This window comes from Misgurnus anguillicaudatus, chromosome 18 (assembly GCF_027580225.2).
Source record: "Misgurnus anguillicaudatus chromosome 18, ASM2758022v2, whole genome shotgun sequence".
NCBI lineage: Eukaryota > Metazoa > Chordata > Actinopteri > Cypriniformes > Cobitidae > Misgurnus > Misgurnus anguillicaudatus.
In genome coordinates, this window is record NC_073354.2 from 11,880,806 (window position 1) to 11,890,912 (window position 10,107).

At 37.5% G+C, this 10,107-nt stretch overlaps 2 long non-coding RNA genes across 2 annotated transcripts; one reads left to right on the plus strand and one right to left on the minus strand.

Annotated features, from left to right (window-relative positions):
• The first annotated feature begins 3,669 nt into the window (after positions 1 to 3,669).
• LOC141350326 (uncharacterized) lies at positions 3,670 to 5,161 on the plus strand. Its single transcript, XR_012358416.1, has 4 exons — positions 3,670 to 3,750; positions 4,685 to 4,781; positions 4,861 to 4,916; positions 5,012 to 5,161. It is a non-coding gene; the product is annotated as an uncharacterized lncRNA (long non-coding RNA).
• Positions 5,162 to 7,044: 1,883 nt separating this feature from the next.
• LOC141350327 (uncharacterized) lies at positions 7,045 to 8,381 on the minus strand. The gene is made up of 3 exons (XR_012358417.1): positions 7,852 to 8,381; positions 7,664 to 7,725; positions 7,045 to 7,504 (listed from the first exon to the last, which is right to left on the minus strand). It is a non-coding gene; the product is annotated as an uncharacterized lncRNA (long non-coding RNA).
• Positions 8,382 to 10,107: the final 1,726 nt, after the last annotated feature.

Here is a 10,107-nt window from a genome sequence, read left to right on the forward strand (position 1 = left end):
CTGCTCCAGTCCCTGAGGAGCCTCGGGTTGCGGCCCTCCCCTCACCTGCTCCTGTGTCTGCTCCAGTCCCTGAGGAGCCTCGGGTTGCGGCCCTCCCCTCACCTGCTCCTGTGTCTGCCCCAGTCCCTGAGGAGCCTCGGGTTGCGGCCCTACCCTCAACTGCTCCTGCGTCTGCTCCAGTCCCTGAGGAGCCTCGGGTTGCGACATCCGAGGAGACATCATCTCTGAAGCTGCCATCAGCTCCTCCAAACGGTAAGACTTAATTTTTGTACAAATGTGGAAAATTATACTAAAGTATAATCTTATGTTGTTATGAATTGGTACTTTAACAAACCTGTCAGTGTTTTTTTATTTCATCTCTCTCTGCTTTGTTCTCAGCAGCTTTTCCAACTAAGAATGATCTCTGGTACACAGTTCCACTGTGTACCACAGATAAAAAGGATGTGGACTCTGATCTCTATCATCACAAAAGGGTAAAAAAGTACATTTCAATACAAACGAGTCTTACACTGTAATAAATACATGACCTGTTTGTGATGATAATGTGATTTCTAGGAGGATATCATGGAGACAGAGACTAGTCTCTCTGAAAGGGCGGAGACTTTAGTTTTCGATTTAGTGCGTTTGTCTGGTAGCGGAAGTGTGTCTGCAGAATTCCAGTAAGAACTCCCGACTCTTCAATAGTTTCATTGCATAAACATTATTTTGTTTTGTCTTCCTGTGATTAAGACACTGTTATCAGATGCATAATTGTTAGACAGCTGAGTTGGTTTATAATGATGATGTTCCTCTCTTACAGATTTAAGGTAGGGCTTACCCTGGTTAGGTTTGCCGAAACCTCACGGTTGGCTTGCAGACTGGCAAGAGAGACGATGGACAGGTGGATTTTTCGTCTCCAAAGAGAAGGGCGGTGGGGTAGGAAGCTAAAGGACCTCTCCAGGTTTATCGTAAGGTATGGGAAACTTATTTTTCTAAAAAAAAAAAAATTATTTGTTCAATTCAGCATTTTAAAGTGTAATGCGCAGTAACTGAAGTTTCAAGACTGGTGAATGTAAACCAGCATCTGGAAAAGATTTAAAATTCTCTTACAGCATCTGTCAGAATTTTATTTGACACACTGATAATAACAGTAATGAACTAGTACAGTAAATGTCATACAATTCATATTGATCAGAACAATCAGATTAATGCAATATTTAAAGAAAATATTTTTAATAAAATCAGTTTGGGCAAATGTATTCTACCAATTAATGTTAAACGCAATAGGTCATCTTTATAGTTTGAACTGTGGTTGTTTTTAAAAACAATAATTAACAGCAGATGCATAATTCTTAAACATTTGCAGAAACAGTACTTACAGTTTTACATATGTTTCTAGATTTCCCACCGTATTTGCGAGTCCATCTGATTTAGATCAAGAGGACTTTCCAATGGAGGACCTCTCCTTGGATGAAGAGAATGAGGACCACCCCTTACCTGTTCCTGTGGTTGCTCCAGTCCCTGAGGAGCCTCGGGTTGCGGCCCTCCCCTCACCTGCTCCTGTGTCTGCTCCAGTCCCTGAGGAGCCTCGGTTTGCGGCCCTCCCCTCACCTGCTCCTGTGTCTGCTCCAGTCCCTGAGGAGCCTCGGGTTGCGGCCCTCCCCTCACCTGCTCCTGTGTCTGCTCCAGTCCCTGAGGAGCCTCGGGTTTCGGCCCTCCACTCACCTGCTCCTGTGTCTGCTCCAGTCCCTGAGGAGCCTTGGGTTGTGGCCCTCCCCTCACCTGCTCCTGTGTCTGCTCCAGTCCCTGTGGAGCCTCGGGTTGCGACCCTCCACTCACCTGCTCCTGTGTCTGCTCCAGTCCCTGAGGAGCTTCGGGTTGCGGCCCTCCCCTCACCTGCTCCTGTGTCTGCTCCAGTCCCTGTGGAGCCTCGGGTTGCGGCCCTCCCCTCACCTGCTCCTGTGTCTGCTCCATTCCCTGAGGAGCCTCGGGTTGCGGCCCTCCCCTCACCTGCTCCTGTGTCTGCTCCAGTCCCTGAGGAGCCTCGGGTTGCGGCCCTCCCCTCACCTGCTCCTGTGTCTGCTCCATTCCCTGAGGAGCCTCGGGTTGCGGCCCTCCCCTCACCAATGTCTGCCCAGGTACAGGTACATTTTTATCAGAGCCATAAACACAAATATTGGCAATTTTATTGTAAAAAAAAGTTTTATATTCATGTTTTAAATTACTGTTTGTTTTATTTACAGCAAAATAATGAAGATGTTTTTGTGGATATGGAAGTTGATTACAACTCTGTACCTCAGTAAGTTTAACAACGTCTCTCCATTTTTCGTCTTTACCTTTTAAATATTACATGGGCTTCTTTAACATTAACAGTAGTTTGTTTATTTCCAAAAAGGTTTCTTACCGTACATTTCTATGTATTTATAGATCTTCACCTCCTCACGATTTGCCTGTCCGGCAGGCGGCTCCACTCCTGCCTTCCCCTAGGAAGCGCAGAGCTGGCCCCACACAGGTAGATTTATAACAGAGCCCTGAGAAAAAAAAATTTCAATTTCATTTTAAAAATCCTTTAATATACATGGATTAAATCTGTTTGTTTTAATTACAGCTTCAATTAGGGGAAGAGCGGGATGTGGATGTAAGGCCGAAGAGGGCCAGACTGGCAGGATGCGGGAGTGAAAATCAGTAAGTTTTGCTAATTATTTCTGTTTCAGCCTTAAAGGACAAGTTTGGTATTTTACACTTAAAGCCCTGTTTTCAGATTGTTTATTGTGAAATAGAACCGTTTTGAATTAATGTATTAATAAATGTATTCTACCAATTAATGTTAAACGCAATAGGTCATCTTTATAGTTTAAACTGTGGTTGTTTTTAAAAACAATAATAAACAGCAGCTGCTTGATTCTTAAACATTTGCAGAACCAGTACTTACAGTTTTTACATATGTTTCTAGGTTTCCCACCGTATTTGCAAGTCCATCTGATTTAGATCAAGAGGACTTTCCAATGGAGAACCTCCCCTCACCTGCTCCTGTGTCTGCTCCAGTCCCTGAGGAGCCTCGGGTTGCGGCCCTCCCCTCACCAATGTCTGCCCAGGTACAGGTACATTTTAATCAGAGCCATAAACACAAGTATTGCCAATTTTATTGTAAAAAAAAGTTTTATATTCATGTTTTAAATTACTGTTTGTTTTATTTACAGCAAAATAATGAAGATGTTTTTGAGGATATGGAAGTTGATTATAACTCTATACCTCAGTAAGTTTAACAACGTCTCTCCATTTTTCGTCTTTACCTTTTAAATATTACATGGGCTTCTTTAACATTAACAGTAGTTTGTTTGCAGAAACATTTTTTACAGTAAATTTGTATTTATTCATAGACAGTTTAAAAGCGTCTCTGCATTTTTTGCATTAATCTTTGTAATATTACATTTAGCTGTGTTTCATTTTGACTTTTTTTAGTGCTTGAATATTTCCAAAAAGGTTTCTTACCGTACATTTCTATGTATTTATAGATCTTCACCTCCTCACGATTTGCCTGTCCTGAAGGCGGCTCCACTCCTGCCTTCCCCTAGGAAGCGCAGAGCTGCCCCCACACAGGTAGATTTATAACAGAGCCCTGAGAAAAAAATTTCAATTTCATTTTAAAAATCCTTTAATATACATGGATTAAATCTGTTTGTTTTAATTACAGCTTCAATTAGGGGAAGAGCGGGATGTGGAGGTTAGGCCGAAGAGGGCCAGACTGGCAGGATGCAGGAGTGAAAATCAGTAAGTTTTGCTAATTATTTCTGTTTCAGCCTTAAAGGACAAGTTCGGTATTTTACACTTAAAGCCCTGTTTTCAGATTGTTTATGGTGAAATAGAACGGTTTTGACTGAAATTTCGACATATGCGGCTGCCCCGAGAATTTTCGGGTGTTTGTGTTTCACCTCCCAGCTCTACAATGGGTTTAATGGTGCACTGGAACAATCCTTCCTAAAATGCATTAAACTTTTGTTTACCAAGACGTGAAACTCACCGAGTGGTCAGGGGTGTTTACTGGTATGCTCACACAAAAATCGCTGCAAATTACGCATTCCAACAGGTTTTATCGTAGTTTTGTCCAACTCCATTGACTTGTATTAGATGTGCTGTGAGGTACGGTATTACTCCGCACCGGGAACTTTGTTTCTATTCTTGCAATTGGCAAAGGCGGATTATCGCCACCACCTGGGCTGGAGTGTCTATTATTCAAGCTCTAAGCGGAAGAATATATGGGTGTGAGGGGTTTGAAAAAAAAAGGTCCACAAGTTAACAACGAATGCTAAAACAGCTGTTGGAGGGCATCTTTTGCGGCGATTTTTGTGTGGGCCTATCGGTGAACGCCCCTGACCACTCGGTGGGTTTCGCGTCTTTGTAGACGGAAGTTTGGTGCGTTTTGGGAGGGATTGTTCCAGTGCACCTATAAACCCATTGTAAAGGTGGGAGGTGAAACAACGGGCACCCGGAGATTCTCGGGGCAGCCGCATATGTTGAAATTTCAGTCAAAAGCGTTCTCTTTCACCATAAACAATCTGAAAACAGGGTTTTAAGTGTAAAATACCGAACTTGTCCTTTAACCTTTATGCTATTAGAATTGTCAGTTTTGTTTCTTAAACACATATTTTCCCTGCTTGAATGTTTCTAGAAATGTTTATTACCGTACTCTTTTATGTATTTATAGATGTTCACCTCCTCATGCTCCGCCTGTCGGGCAGGTAATTTTCTTGCGACCTCCACCCCTGCGCGTCTCGAGGAAGCACTCTGCTCCTTTCTCGCAGGTAGATTTATAACAGAACCCTAAGAAAAATTTGTTTCAATTTAAAAGTCCTTTAATATACATTAATTTAATCTGTTCAGGGAGTGGAGGTTAGCCCCAAGAAAGCCAGACTGGCAGGATGCGAGAGTGAGAATCAGTAAGTTTTGCTAATTATTTCTGTTTCAGCTTTTGTGCTATTAGAATTTGCAGTTTTTTTGTTTAACAGTAATTTTTATGCTTGAATATGTGCAGTCTGCATGCCCAGCAGGCACCTCCTCCGGCACCTCCTCCTGCAGATGGGTCAGTTCAAATATTTTGGAAAAGACGAAGTGTACAAAAGCACATTTAATTCCCATCACAAGAGACAACAGGACACATCAAATAAAACTTGTTTTAATCAAATGTGTTTTTAAAGTCTATTGATTTAAACAGACAATCCACAGAATAATGTGAGATTTCCGACAAATTGAAACGTTACCTTTCTATTGCAGAATGACTTATGTGAGTGTATAAAGTTTGTGAGAAGGAGCTATTTTAACTCAACTAAACTGCAGAATAACTGGTGACTTATATATAACCTTTGTATAGCCTATGACAGTGGTTCTCAACTCCAGTCCTCGGGACCCACTGCTCTGCATATTGTGCATGTCTCCCTTATTTAACACACCTGATAAAGATCATCAACTCGTTAGGATAGATTCCATGAACTGAACTGAGTGTGTCAGATATGAGAGACATCCAAAATGGCAGAGCAGTGGATCCCGAGGACTGGAGTTGAGATTGAGAACCACTGGCCTATGATATAATGATGAAGCCGTTGCCTCTTTGTCTCTACTGTAAATGTGCCCCTCTCGCCATAGTGAGATTTCAATTAAGTAAGCTTTTATTGTCATATATGTGAGGACATACAGTGGAACAAAATGTTGTATCTCTCAGGACCATGGTGTTACAAATAGTGACATGAGGAAACAACACAGACGGTTTCAGCAGTAACAACATAAACAAACGGCTTTCTTGGAATAAACGTATCACAAAAAATCAATAACAATAGTGTAGTTTATTTCTGATAACAAGCAAAATAACAAGTAGATTACCTTAATCATAGCTAAAGTGTATCAAAACTACTCCGAGCTAATGTTACTGTATTAATGTATACAATTTTAACAGATCGGCTGCCAAACCTTCCTTCACACATAGCGGTGAGTGGTCGATGATCCCCGTTTTACAGGAAAGCAAAATATTTGCTATTTTTAACAAGATATCTGTTCCAGAGGTCAGTTTAGCCACCAGCCATAAACAAAACAGAGACTGGAAGTTAAGTTCTGTCCAGACGCATGACGGTGGCCACATCCGTGTGTCTGATGAAACTCACACAATCAACTTAATCAAAATAAACGTACCCCTACTTGGCTACTAGGTTATCTGACTTGCACATATAAATATATTGCAATAATCTAAACTATAATCTATCCTTTACATTATATATACAATGTACAAAACTTACAATATTCAACATATTTATAAAAACAATAGTGCAGTTACAAAGACATTGTGCATAAAGAGGGGAATGGCCACATAGATTTAATAATAAATGTATTTATAATAAAATTACTACTTTTATAAAAAATATATTATAAAAGTAATAATTATAATGGATAAAAGTTACCATTGCCACTAAAAACAACAATAAACCAATGTATTATTAACAAAATATTAATACGTAAAAAATATTTGAAAGATGCGAGATAAAAGGCTGTTGACTTAACGTTAATGTTTACAAACAAATGTCTACTTTTGCCAGCCTCACGTACGTGTGTTCAAGTTCCGTCATTTATAATTTTTTTTTTATAAAAATTAAAAATTATAATTACGCTCAGGGGAGCCAAGATGGTGGTACACTGTTAATGATTTTCCTGTATTTTTACAGTACGGTACTGGCAGCACGGTTGCCAGTAAGTTACTGTATTTTGGTTTTACTGTACTGTACTGTAATACAGTTTTACAGTATACAAACTAGTACTGTCTAGTTATAAAGCAGTACTTTACTGTATTTTTACAATATTTACTGTACGGTACAGTACGGTAATTTACTGTAATGTCTATATTGACCCATAAATACTAATTATTACTTATTACAGTTAATAGGATAATATATATATTATAGCTAGATATTTAGGTTTAAATCTATAGTTATTAATATGGTAAAAATGCTATCCATGACATGACATTATAAATTCAAAGGCAATCCAAGCAATGTTTGTATTAAAATTTTTATTTAAAAAACATTTAATTGAAACAAAACATGTTAAAACAAGATTTTAAACAATAATAAACATAAAAACAAGTTAAATAAAATAAAATCAACAAGTATAAACAAGTTTGGAGGCCCCTCCTGTAACAAATTTTACTTTGGCAATTAGAACACTGGTCCATATAGTTTGAAGTTTTCAGTTTAAAGTCCATCATCGACTAAAAGGTAACATTTCCCTGTGGTAAAAAGAACACTTGCCCATAGTTTTAAATATTTTATTTGAATTTCATTGACCACTGAAAATAAATGCATTAAACTGTGGCAGACAGACCACTGGCCTTTAGTTTGAAGTCGTCCATCAGGGACTGCATGAAGCTGTTCACATGGGGGTTAATGGCCACAGCTTTTCTCTGCATCAAATTCCTTGTCTTTTTATTGCTCCTAATTTGGATGTGCGTTTTTTCCCATCTTTGGGATTAATTCTGTCCAGAAACCTGTTAGAAATATTATAAACATTAAGTCAACAAATATAAGATAGAAAAATATTCTTAAAAAACTAAACTCAGCCCTGAATTTACTCCTATTCTGAAACCTTTTGCTCTTATTCTACTGTTCCACACCTAATTACATTAAAATACAGAAGATTCACTTACCTCTAAACAAACTCTTTCCTCAATGGACAGCATCCACATGGATCATGTAATGATTGAATGTCCTGAACAGAAAGTACAATTGTTACTGATTTGAATACAATCTTTTATTCTGTGTGGTCGTGTGACCGTGTTGTGTGTGGGAATTGTGTAACTGTAACTGAAACTGTAGTGGTAAAGTACAAACTTACCGATAATGTGTTTGGTGTGTATCTGGTATCACGGGTTGTGCCTCCACATCTGCCCTAACTCCTGAAAAGTGCAAGGACACTCAAGTAAACTACAAATAAAAAGTGATTAGCCACATTACTTTTACACGTGACAGCATTTAATATTGTATTCGAAAAAATACATGACTTGTATCTGTACATCCTGTAAGATTATCCATTTTACCCAATCCAGCTTACAAGCAATGGTAGAGCCTGTAAAAAAGACACATGTAACGAAATCTGTTAGTCATAGAAATAAGTAGACATTGTGAAGGAAATGGTGAAAGAAAGTTTAGTAACACTTTACTATAAAGGTTTATTCCTTAACATTTGTTAATGCCTTAGCTAACAATGAACATTTACAACATTAATAATATTTGATAATGTATTGTGCATTAACTAATGTGAACAGAGACAAATTGATTGATTTAAAAATTTATTAAGCGTTTAAATATATACACATCATATCTTTTTTGTTACAGCTTTAACGGCACAGTTTGCTCCACTCTGCTCTGTTGTTTGTTTATATGTTTTCTGTAAGTATTGACCACATCCATATATAACTATAGAATGTTAAAAAAACACTCTTATATTTATGGTGTGGCAGTGTGTGGTGGCAGAAAAACAGTGGAAATGAATGAGACACGAGTGAAACGAACAATACAACTTGTTGTGCTGTTGACTGTCAGAATAGGAATGCCAAAATAGACCGTCGTCGACACCATTTGAAGACAAACTTAGGTGTTTATGTTTGCAATAAGCCCTTAATCGGACAGACTTGAGTGATGAAATCATCTGGAAATCTTTTAATAATTTGAATAGAAAATAATTAGAGAAGATATCCGGTGTTCTGATATCCGGTGTTTCATCACGTTACGTTTATAATTTATTTAGAAAGATTAAAGATTTGAATGAGTTCATAATATCAATAATATTTCCATTTATTAAAGTTTTCATATTTTTTCATTTTCTATTACTTCTTTTTACCTTATATCTTAGCCTATGTCTTCTTCCTGTTTGTTCTAAATTATGATGTTTACTAATAAATAAGCATCACACACACACACACACACACACACACACACACGTTTTAGAACAAACACGTAGGCTATAAATATAAGGAAGAAATTGAAAACAGGAAAATTATGAAATATTTAATTAATGATATTATACAGAATACATAATAGTATTGCTCTTATAAGTACTTTAGCGATTCATACTGTAAAAATAATTGATTTACTAATAAAGAACAATACATATACATTACATACATGCACACACACATATCAGTAGCCAAGCCATTAAAACTTTTAATTTATTTTAAAAATAAACGTAACTTGGTGAAAATGTCATAAGAAACATTACACTTAAGAGAAATATGGGGAAACAGACTTCGGATCCATAAAAATCACAGTTTAATGCTAAAACACTTCTAATGCAGAACAGTCACTACTGCCACCAGTTGGGCAAAAAAGTTCATCTCTGTTTGCAAACACGCAAAAGGTCTATATATATATAGGCCTATATAAATATGGTCAATACCCACAGAAAACACATAAACAACAGAGCAAAGTAGAGCAAACTGCACCGCCAGACAAAAAAGATATGATGTACTTTACTATATTAAAATCTATATTAAAAAAAGATTGCAGATGATTATTTGTAACAGTGAAACATAACAGAAACACACTAAATTCATATTTAAAGGGATAGTTCACTTCAAAATCAAAACTCTGTCATCATTTACTGATCCTCATGTTGTTGTAAACCTGCATGAATTTCTCTCTTCTGACGAACACAAAAGAACACACCCCGAGAAATGATGGCAAACACACAGCAGCAGTAAGTGACCACAGACCTCCATAGTAGGAATAAAAAAATATGATGGAATTTAATGGGTACCGTCAACTGTGTGCTTACCATCATTTATCAAAATATTTTCTTAGTCATTTATCACAATACTTCCAAAATATTTTTTCCTACTATGGAAGTCAATGGTCACTTACTGCTGTGTGTTTACCATCATTTCTCAAAATATCTTCTTTTGTGTTCATCAGAAAAAAACAGAATACAGGTTGAGAACAACATGAAGATGACAGAATCTTAATCCCAAAGTGAACCATCCCTTCAATTATTTTTATAAAACACATTAAATGTTAATAGAATTATACATGATTTTTGAGGATACATCACTCGTATTACCTACCAAACACAATGAAACACATAGCAGCATTGTGA